Source organism: Cyclopterus lumpus, chromosome 12, assembly GCF_009769545.1.
Source record: "Cyclopterus lumpus isolate fCycLum1 chromosome 12, fCycLum1.pri, whole genome shotgun sequence".
NCBI lineage: Eukaryota > Metazoa > Chordata > Actinopteri > Perciformes > Cyclopteridae > Cyclopterus > Cyclopterus lumpus.
Window position 1 is genome coordinate 5,114,978 of NC_046977.1, and position 12,015 is coordinate 5,126,992.

Below are 12,015 nucleotides of genomic sequence, written 5' to 3' on the forward strand. Positions count from 1 at the left end.
ATACATCAAAATAATCACTGGCGGGCTCAGATCCTTTATTTAACTAATACAATAAAGTACAAATACAACAATGTAAAAAAAACTGCATTAAAAGTTGAATCCATCCATCCATCCATCCATTATCACCCGCTTATCCGGGGTCGGGTCGCGGTGGCAGCAGGTTCAGCAGGCCGACCCAGGCTTCCCTCTCACCCGCAACACTTTCCAGCTCATTCTGGGGGATCCCGAGGCGTTCCAAGGCCAGCCGGGAGATATAATCCCTTCAGCGTGTCCTCGGTCTTCCCCGGGGCCTCCTACCAGTTGGACGTGCCCGGAAAACCTCTAATGGGAGGCGTCCAGGAGGCATCCTGACTAGATGAACCACCTCAGCTGACTCCTTTGGACACGAAGGAGCAGCGACTCGACTCCAAGCTCCCCCCTGATGTCCGAGCTCCTTACCCTATCTCTAAGGCTGAGCCCGGCCACCCTACGGAGGAAGCTCATTTCGGCCGCTTGTATCCGAGATCTCGTTCTTTCGGTCACGACCCAGAGTCCGTGACCATAGGTGAGGTTTGGAACGTAGACCGACCAGTAAATGGAGAGCTTTGCCTTCCGGCTCAGCTCCCTCTTCACCAAGACAGACCGGTACAGCGCCTGTTTTACTGCTGCAGCCGCACCGATCCGCCTGTCGATCTCCTGCTCCACCTTACCCTCACTCGTGAACAAGACCCCGAGATACTTGAACTCCTTCGCTTGGGGTAGGCAGTTTGCCCCCACCTGGAGGGAGCAATCCGCCGGTTTCCGGCAGAGCACCATGGCCTCAGATTTGGAGGTGCTAACTCTCATCCCTGCCGCTTCGCACTCGGCTGCAAAAACGCCCCAGTGAATGCTGGAGGTCACAGTCCGAGGAGGCAAAAGAGAGGCGATCCCGAGACTCCCGAACCGGATCCTCTCCGCCCCCTGTCTGCGCCTAGATATCCTGTCCATGAAGGTCACGAACAGGACCGGTGATAAAGGGCAGCCCTGGCGGAGGCCAACACCCACCGGGAACGTGTCTGACTTACTACCGAGGAGACGAACACAGCTCCTACTGCAGGCGTACAGAGACCGGATGGCCCGTGCCAACGGGTCCGGCACCCCACACTCCCGCAGCACCCCCCACAAAAACCCCCGAGGGACCCGGTCGAAAGCCTTCTCCAGGTCTACAAAGCACATGTAAACTGGTTGGGCAAACTCCCAGGACCCCTCCAGTAATCTTGCGAGGGTAAAGAGCTGGTCCACTGTTCCACGACCGGGACGGAATCCGCACTGTTCGTCTTGAATCTGATCTTGAAGCGGTCGGAGCCTCCTCTCCAGCACCCTGGCATAAGCTTTTCCCGGGAGGCTGAGCAGTGTGATACCACGATAGTTCGAGCACACTCTCCGGTCCCCCTTCTTGAAGATGGGAACCACCACCCCGGTCTGCCAGTCCATGGGCACTGTTCCCGACCCCCATGGGACACTGAAAAGGCGTGTCAACCAAGACAGCCCAACAATGTCCAGCGCCTTCAGCATCTCAGGGCGTATCTCATCCACCCCTGGCGCCTTGCCACCAAGGACCTCTGCCAGGGATATGGGTGAATCCACCCCAAAGTCTTCCGGCGCTGCCCCCTCTCCGGGGGACATGTTGGCCGGGTTTAGGAGTTCCTCAAAGTGCTCTTTCCACCGCCCGACGATGTCCCCTGGGGGAGCCTGGGGTAGACTCTGCTTTCCCTTCCTGAGCCGTCGGATGGTTTGCCAGAAGTTCCTTGAGGCCAACCGAAAGTCCTTCTCCATGGCCTCCCCGAACTCCTCCCAAGTTGAATCCTGCATTCATAATCCTACTTAAAACTGCGATTATGAGATGCATGTATACTTTAAGTATCAACATTCAAAGTATTTTCCCATGTGACATTATTAGGTTAAATTAATTAAACAGTTAATGCTGTTGTAGCTGGTCGAGTTGGAGCTATATTGAACTAATTAAGTTAAATTGTATACATATAGTCTGTTCCTGAAATGGCCTTACCTGTTTCTTTTCTAGTTTTAAATGTTCTCTTTTGTAGTAGTTTGCTTGTTTATGTAATTTTAAATTTCTTCGATTGTCTGTATATGTTTTATTTCGCTTATTTTTTTATTTTACAGTCTGTGCGCAAATATTTGCAACAATAGAGTATTGATAAGAGAGGTCTATTGTGGAAAAACAGATTGATTTGTGAATTACTCACAATAAACTAAGTGACTTATTTCCCTCTGATGTAGAGGATTAGAAGTATTAAAACAGCATAACATTTAAATACTAAAGAACAAGTATACCAGCAGCAGCTGTAGGATTCATCAGGTCGCACTGAGGATGAGAAGTAATGCTTACGTGGCATATTTGAATGAAATGCCAAAAAAAAGGATGATTGCAGCCCAGTCCGAGTTTGGTAAATATTACACCTGCACCAAGAAGACCACCAAGGTTTAGAACATGTCAGTCTGTGTTGTAATTGTCTCCTTCAGGAGGAGGACACTAACACTGAATGGTGAAAACCATAAAATGTGTGTCGGGAAGAGAAGCCGAATAATTTCCAGGAGTGCCAGAAGAAGAACGTGAAAAATAAGATGTCAAAGAGAAAAAAATTGACTGACTGGATATTTGATTATATATTTAACTGTTTATTTGATGACGCAAACCGGAGCAAGTGGAGGAGACGTGGGAGAGGCGGTGTGATTCACTGGGGTGACGCCGGTAAGAGGTGGTAGAGGAGTTTTTAACTGGTGATTAACTGGTGATTAACTGGTGATTAACTGGTGACTAACTGGTGACTAACTGGTGATTAACTGGTGACTAACTGGTGACTAACTGGTGATTAACTGGTGACTAACTGGTGACTAACTGGTGATTAACTGGTGATTAACCGGTGACTAACTGGTGACTAACTGGTGATTAACTGGTGATTAACTGGTGATTAACTGGTGATTAACTGGTGACTAACTGGTGACTAACTGGTGATTAACTGGTGATTAACTGGTGACTAACTGGTGATTAACTGGTGATTAACTGGTGATTAACTGGTGATTAACTGGTGACTAACTGGTGATTAACTGATGATTCGCTGTGACGCGGAGTGGGAAGTCCTCTTGTTTTCACTGCTGGAGAAGAGAAAAGCCACATCGGGGACATTATCCCTCCAGGGTTTGTCAGCAGATTAAATAAATATGTTCATACGGTCACATTTATGTGATTATTATATGAATAATCCAAAATTGCGTCACTTAAAATCGTCACAATGCATAATTGTTGACAAGATGATGAAATAGAAATACTATTTATATTTAAAATGTAACCTATAAGTAAAAGAACAAGCATCAAAATATGCTACGAGTAGACATACTTATTATGCAGAATGGTGTTTATTAGAATAACATATATTATACAATTGGATTAAAATTGCACATGCATTTTATATTGCAGCTGGTGAGGATGGGGCTGATTTGTATTACTTTATATACCGCTGAGTAGCTTGCGAATTTCCTCCCAGGGATCAATAAAGACTTATCTTTACCTATAATAATTCCTATTAGTGTCTGCAAAGTAAGTAGCGATTAAATGCATCAAATAAATGTTGTGGTATTAAATAAAAAAGTCTAATATTTACTTCTGATTTGTGGTGGATTAGAAGTATGAAGTAGCAGAACATGGAAATACTCCATTTAATATGTAAAGCACAGCAGTAGCTTTGTATGTGCTGCAATTCAGACCTAAATATTGTAAACTATATGTATCATTTTATATATATATATTTATATAATAAATGTTGATATCCCTATTAGTATAAATTAATAATAATAACAATAGATAATAGAAGTAGATACATTATAAATAAAGCATCACACGCCTTCACATGTGTTATGTTGGCCTAAGATACATTTATTTAAATTTTCCCTCATTAAAACCCACTGACAAAGCAAAAAAAGGATTTCATAAAGTTTTTTTATTGATCATCTTTGTTCCTACGCCTTGAGGGGAAGCCCACCTGGTCAATTCTTCTGATTGGACACACACACACACACACACCTGTCTATATATAAACAGTTCTTATCAGACCAAAAACCGAGCCATGAGGTCAAAGGAGTTCAAAGGCAGGATTGTGATCCGGGAAAGGCTCCAAGAAAATATTGCTGCATTGAAGGTTCCCAAGAGATGTGAGAAGTTCGGAACAACCAGGACTCTTTCTGGAGCTCATCAAGAGCCACGATGGCTGAGCCGCAGAGATCCCGTAGAAACCTGGATAATCATCATCAACTTGCCAGGCTCGTCTCGTTAAATGTGCTTAAACCGAGTCCCTAAGGGTCTGAATGTTAACGTGATTGTTGTCTTTAATTTAAAAATAATCTAAAACCTTGTTTTTGCTCTTTCATTGTGAGAGTGTAGATTAACAATCATTTTTATGTACCTTTAGGATTAGGGGTAAAAAAAACTTTTACTTAAGTAAATCTGAGCATTCCTTCAACTAAGTTTCAACAATCTGAAACTGTATTTTTGAGCCTTTGTCTGACACCTGATGGACTCGAGCGGTCTGAGGGGAACGGAGCTGAACTGCTGCCCTCTAGTGGAGATGATCTCAAATTCAGTCAGACCCATACACTATTTATCTATATCTACCAAGGGCTTTTTTTAAGACATCAAAAACAGCTACGGCAAATATTCCTGATGTGTGCACGCACATATCTGTAGTGAGAGAAGTTGAGATATGTTCACCTTGTTCTGGAAGGCCGGGGAAGAACCCGCTGTGGTCCATAATGGCCAGTTTCCAAAGAACCTACTTTGGACCAAAGTCACGCAGAGCTGAATTGTTGTATTGAATAACATATTACGCCACGTAAACATCATGTGTTTTCTTGGAGAAGTTTTCTCAAGGTCAGTCTCTGGTCTTGCTCATTATACCCTGCTGTCACAAAATATACTGACGGCCTCAGTGACTGAGGGCTGGAGTGGTCACCATCTCAATGTCCGTGGCTCACGGAGGAAAAAGACAACAACAGATTTACAAAAATGATCGAAGAGCAGAGATCGGGAAGTTGTCTGTTGTCAGCTGACACTGACACAACCGCATTGGCTTTTATTGTAAAATAACCACGGGGAGTAACTTAAAAAAAACATAAAAATGTCTTGCATGACAAAGAGTTTCCCACACGGGGCTCATAGCCAAAACATCGCCGCAGCCTCGTCCCTACCAACTGCCAACCCAGACTCCGAACTAGGCTTTATACTTCAGGTGTTACTCGTAGTGGTCTGCTTACACCCACAAGCCCAGTTTAGCAACCAGAAACTGGCAACACCACCTTCGAATGTAGCCCCCCCACCCCCCCTGCCCCCGGAGACAACTGCTCTCCCCACATTCACCACCTCTCTAGCCCCACAAATCAACTCCAGGAGGAACCTCGCTCGAAGGCCCGAAGAGAGACAGAACAACGTCGATTCACGTTGACCGTGCACAGTGCCACAGGAACTCAGGCACAAATACACACTCCTGAAACTAATCTACGACTTGTATTTCAAAGCAAAAAAAAAAAAACACTCACCCCGTCCATGTCTCCCAAACAACCATAATGCGTTAGTCATTCACAAAAAGAGGCACCCACTACTAAATCGGACAAGAACCTACTTGTCAACCGGCCGGCTCGAAGGCTGCCACAGAAATGGAACGCCAGGCGAGTTTACAGTCAAAGTAATAAATAGATGTGTTTGTTTACAACTTCCAAGCAAGGAGTCTCTGTCTAGTCTGTGGGAATGGGCCGTTGCATATCTGGAGAACCATGCATCTGATCTACACGTGGGAGCGCTGTATTGAATGCGGTGCAACTTGGCAGCGTGGTGGCAAACAAACCCCATGTTTTGGCCTGTGACGTTTGAACCGTAACAAAAAAGATATTTTTTCTTGTTGTTGTTGCTGCATCTCCTACAACCTTTGAGCAATCGGGACCAAATTCAGTACAGAACATCACTGGACCGAGACAGAAAAATATGACTATTTTGAATTTTGTAGGTTTCGTAAAGTTGTGCTATAGCTGGTCCTCAGAGTTCCCTCAAATGCTGTGGTCACTGCTTACAAAAAAAAAATAAAAAAATCTTCCCAAGCCTTTTGCTTTTGCTTTTGCATACATGTCATTTGGCCACTAGGTGGGACTGTAACAGCATCATCCGACAAAAGACTATATACATGTGGGAATGCTCTGCGGGTGTGTATGTGGATATGGATGGTCGTGTGTGTGTGTGTTGATATGGATGGTTGTCTGTGTGTATGTGGATATGGATGGTCGTGTGTGTATGTGGATATGGATGGTCGTGTGTGTGTGTTGATATGGATGGTCGTGTGTGTGTGTTGATATGGATGGTCGTGTGTGTGTGTGTTGATATGGATGGTTGTCTGTGTGTATGTGGATATGGATGGTCGTGTGTGTGTGTTGATATGGATGGTCGTGTGTGTGTATGTCAATATGGATGGTTGTCTGTGTGTATGTGGATATGGATGGTCGTGTGTGTGTATGTGGATATGGATGGTCGTGTGTGTGTGTGTGGATATGGATGGTCGTGTGTGTGTGTGTGTTGATATGGATGGTCGTGTGTGTGTATGTGGATATGGATGGTTGTCTGTGTGTATGTGGATATGGATGGTCGTCTGTGTGTATGTGGATATGGATGGTCGTGTGTGTGTGTGTGGATATGGATGGTCGTGTGTGTGTGTGTGTTGATATGGAGGGTCGTGTGTGTGTATGTGGATATGGATGGTTGTCTGTGTGTATGTGGATATGGATGGTCGTCTGTGTGTATGTGGATATGGATGGTCGTGTGTGTGTGTATGTGGATATGGATGGTCGTGTGTGTGTGTATGTGGATATGGATGGTCGTGTGTGTGTGTGTTGATATGGATGGTTGTCTGTGTGTATGTGGATATGGATGGTCGCGTGTGTGTATGTGGATATGGATGGTCGTGTGTGTGTGTGTTGATATGGATGGTTGTCTGTGTGTATGTGGATATGGATAGTCGTGTGTGTGTATGTGGATATGGATGGTCGTGTGTGTGTGTGTGTGTGTTGATATGGATGGTCGTGTGTGTGTATGTTGATATGGATGGTCGTGTGTGTGTATGTTGATATGGATGGTTGTCTGTGTGTATGTGGATATGGATGGTCGTGTGTGTGTGTGTGTGTTGATATGGATGGTCGTGTGTGTGTATGTTGATATGGATGGTCGTGTGTGTGTGTGTGTGTTGATATGGATGGTCGTGTGTGTGTATGTTGATATGGATGGTCGTGTGTGTGTATGTGGATATGGATGGTTGTCTGTGTGTATGTGGATATGGATGGTCGCGTGTGTGTGTGTGTTGATATGGATGGTCGTGTGTGTGTATGTGGATATGGATGGTTGTCTGTGTGTATGTGGATATGGATGGTCGTCTGTGTGTATGTGGATATGGATGGTCGCGTGTGTGTATGTGGATATGGATGGTCGTGTGTGTGTGTGTTGATATGGATGGTTGTCTGTGTGTATGTGGATATGGATGGTCGTGTGTGTGTGTGTGTGTTGATATGGATGGTCGTGTGTGTGTATGTTGATATGGATGGTCGTGTGTGTGTATGTGGATATGGATGGTTGTCTGTGTGTATGTGGATATGGATGGTTGTCTGTGTGTATGTGGATATGGATGGTCGCGTGTGTGTGTGTGTTGATATGGATGGTCGTGTGTGTGTATGTGGATATGGATGGTTGTCTGTGTGTATGTGGATATGGATGGTCGTGTGTGTGTGTGTGTTGATATGGATGGTCGTGTGTGTGTATGTGGATATGGATGGTCGTGTGTGTGCGTGTTGATATGGATGGTTGTGTGTGTGTGTGTGTTGATATGGATGGTTGTGTGTGTGTGTATGTGGATATGGATGGTCGTGTGTGTGTGTATGTGGATATGGATGGTCGTGTGTGTGTGTGTGGATATGGATGGTCGTGTGTGTGTGTTGATATGGATGGTCGCGTGTGTGTGTGTTGATATGGATGGTTGTCTGTGTGTATGTGGATATGGATGGTTGTCTGTGTGTATGTGGATATGGATGGTTGTCTGTGTGTATGTGGATATGGATGGTCGCGTGTGTGTGTGTTGATATGGATGGTTGTCTGTGTGTGTGTGGATATGGATGGTTGTCTGTGTGTATGTGGATATGGATGGTCGTGTGTGTGTGTGTTGATATGGATGGTCGTGTGTGTGTGTGTTGATATGGATGGTCGTGTGTGTGTGTGTGGATATGGATGGTCGCGTGTGTGTGTATGTGGATATGGATGGTCGCGTGTGTGTGTGTTGATATGGATGGTTGTCTGTGTGTATGTGGATATGGATGGTCGTGTATGTGTGTGTCAATATGTTTGGTTGTCTGTGTGTGTGTTGATATGGATGGTTGTGTGTGAGTGTGGGCATTTGTTGATGTAGATGTTCATGTATGTGGAGATTGGCATTTGTACGCGTTGTGGGCTGGACTATGGATACTGATACTACTGTTTTGATTGTACGCTGTTTGTTTAGTTGTGTTTATGTATTTACATGTCAAGGATTGCTCTGTTTTGTTGAAAATTAAAAAGTAAAAAAAGAAGTAAAATAAAGGAATACCCTGTATTTCCTCGTCCAATATTGACTTACTGGCGAAACAAATAAATAATTCTAGTATTAAAGGCGTCATAGCAGGTCAGCAGGAGCATAAACTATTCTCATGTTAAAAGTTTGACTTCTAAATCATCAATATGGTTTAACTCTCAGATTGGAATATCCCAAAAAGCCCTTGAGCCGGTTGTTTACTGACTTCCCCGTACCAACGAGGACATCTAGTGCCGAACATGAGGCACATACATTCAGTGTGCATCCCTAATCTTGGCTCTAGCCTGTGAGGAAAACTTACATAAATGCTGTGCACACTTTGGCCTTAAGCCCGCTAACGGGAGCTGACCCAACAACATGTTTGGATGTTCTACAGACCTTCTCTTGTCTGTTTTTACTGCCAGTGGTTCACACTTCAACTCTCTACTACTCCGCCCTTGGCCGGGTTCCATTGTGTCTGCAAAGCTGAGCCCGGCTGCCTGTCTCACCTCATCAGACGAAGGTATTCAAAGAAACCCATCTCAGCATGTCTATAATCATTCTGGCTGGCAACCAGTCATAGCAACAATTTGTCTGGCATACGTCGGAGTAAACTGGGATCGCTCTCCAGGATTAATCTGGATTAATTAGCATCAACACCTTGCATTCGTGGCTTCAGCACAACCTGGCCTCTCACATCTGGACCTGCAACGCCACAAAAATAGAAGCTTTCGCATAAAACTAAACTGCACGATAAATCCCAATTTTTTTTCCCCCGGATTACGCTTGCAGTTGTAAACGGGTTTGAAGCATGTGGTTAATGTTTTAAATTTTAAAAAAAAAATGCTACAAAACTATAAGGGAAAAAGAAAATCAGTGCTGTAAATGACAGAAAAGGACGCAAATATGCAGCAGTCTCCTCGGGGAAAGTCCTGTGTTTACCTCGTTTACCTCAAAACTTTTTATTTATTTATTTATTCTTACATGAATACATGAATATCACAGTGCAGGAAGAGACAAAAAGCCAACTGGGCTTATTTGAAGCCTCCACCTATATAATATTTAAAATGTTACAACATTACAAACATTCACACTGTTGTTTTTCGTTGTATGGGAGTATAATGTTCATTAAGCCTGGCCTTGCTGCCTTGCCGTGATGCTTCGGTTTTAGACCTTTTACATTTTAAGGTTGCTACCATCCCACTTTTCTTTCTTTTTTTTTGTGAAGCTTCAGTCTTATTTGTTAGTTTAACTTATGGGAGCTGGAAGAAACTGCGAGTCTGAATCTGTCCAAGGCAGATGACGGGAAACACCATGAGGTCACTGTGCCCAGCCAAGGAATAGTCCAGCACTTAACCCCCCCCCCCCCATAAAACCTCAACTTTAAAAAATAAAATACGGATTAAACAAATGAGAACACATTTTAATTTCACTGATTTTTCTTCTTAACCTTATGATAAAGTCAAGTCGGCCAATGCAACCGTCTCCTGGCTGCAGGATCATATTTAACGGTCAGATATGAGAGTGCTGTCTTGAATGGTGAATCGGCATATTTCTAAAAAAATGTTGAACTATTCCAGTGAATGTTTTTGATAGTGCAGAGCTTCCTGGCTGTGATCCATGAGGTCCATCGAAAGCTCTAACTCGTGGCTGTCGTGTCCACACTTACAGAAAAAACACATACACCAAAACTGATATTGTGAAATTGAGACTGTTGCCAAAATATTTTGCCAGTGCATTTTTTTTTTTTACGCAAAGTCGTCGACATAACTCAAAAAAAAAAAGAACAAAAAAAAGCTGTCGAGTATTGGAAGGACTTTCCAAGAGAAAGTGGAAACAGGATCTTCAGTGCGGGAGAGCCATCAAACCCCCCCCCCCCCACCAAACCGCATGTACACATCAATGCATGCACACCACACACACACGTGCACAGACACACGCTCCTAATACGGCCTGGAGAGATTGTTAATGTGAGGTCGAGGGGTCGGTAAACTGCACGTGGGTGGTGCAGTGCTCTGATGAATGCCTCTCCTCAGAGACACGCATCTCTGAGAGGAGGACTCATCAAACCAGAGAAAACATTTTATTCAGACAAAACCGGTCTTTGGCTCCACAGGATTTAAAGGGAGAGTCAACGGGAGTTTCAACTGATGAAAGAACTGATTGTCATTTCGATGTTGCATGTGTGTGTGTGTGTGTGCACGTGTCATGCCATGAGAACCTATACACACGTGTGTACAATCCTTATAGTATCTGGTGAGTTTTCATGTTCAGACCAGAGGCTCAGTGTTCATGTGGCCCAACAGCCCACGTTCATTTACGTAGAAGCAGCAACCTCAAGGATAAACCGGGTTCCTTTTGACGACATCTGTGGTTCCTTCTCCTTTCCCTTTTTGTAAACTCCATAATCATTCCTATGAGGTTTTGGCAACATTGCCAAACCAGTAGTGTGTGCTTCTCGTACAGAGCAGTTTGCTTTTGACTCGTGTTTTAATTATACATTCTAGAGCTTCTGGCTGATCGTACAAAAAAAACTCCATCTGGATGACATCAAGTACATCAAACATTTAATATTTCAGTATTCTCTCTGTAACAGATCTGAACCCGTAGAGCTGAAGACTTCTCATAGTGTTTAAAATCTCTATAAAAAATATTTTGGATGACAATAACATTTATTCAGTAAGCCTGCTATCTTGCTGAGAGATTATTCACAATCTCTGGCTGTACAGGAGACTTTATGTCTGTACCTTTATGTTATGATACAGGTGAACAAAACATATATAACCTCCGGGGGTCGCTGCCAAGGTATTAGGAATACTGAGGTCATTATTCAAAATTCCTGCAGCAGAATCAAAACTAATTAAGAAACCTTTTCGCCATTATCCTAATTGTGTAAGAATTGCAGAGTACTTATAGAAAAAAATATCTCAAATGTGTTTTTTATGCATTTCACTATGTGTTTTAACTACGGTTATGATTTAATCCAAGTTTTCTTTTGCTCGACAAGACTACAGCCATGCTAGCGGCTCTGTGAGGCTGCACTCGGTGCTAGCCGTAGAATACAAACGTGAACAATTATGATGTTAAGATGCTGATGCTAAATAGGTATAATGTGTAACTTGTTCACCATCTCAGTTTCATTTGTTAGCATGCTAACATTTGCCTCGAAACCTTGTTCACCATCTCAGTTTAGCTTGTTAGCATGCTAACATTTGCCTCGATCCCTTGTTCACCATCTCAGTTTCATTTGTTAGCATGCTAACATTTGCCTCGAAACCTTGTTCACGTCTCAGTTTAGCTTGTTAGCATGCTAACATTTGCCTCAAAACCTTGTTCACCGTCTCGGTTTAGCTTGTTAGCATGCTAACATTTGCCTTGATATCTTGTTCACCATCTCAGTTTAGCTTGT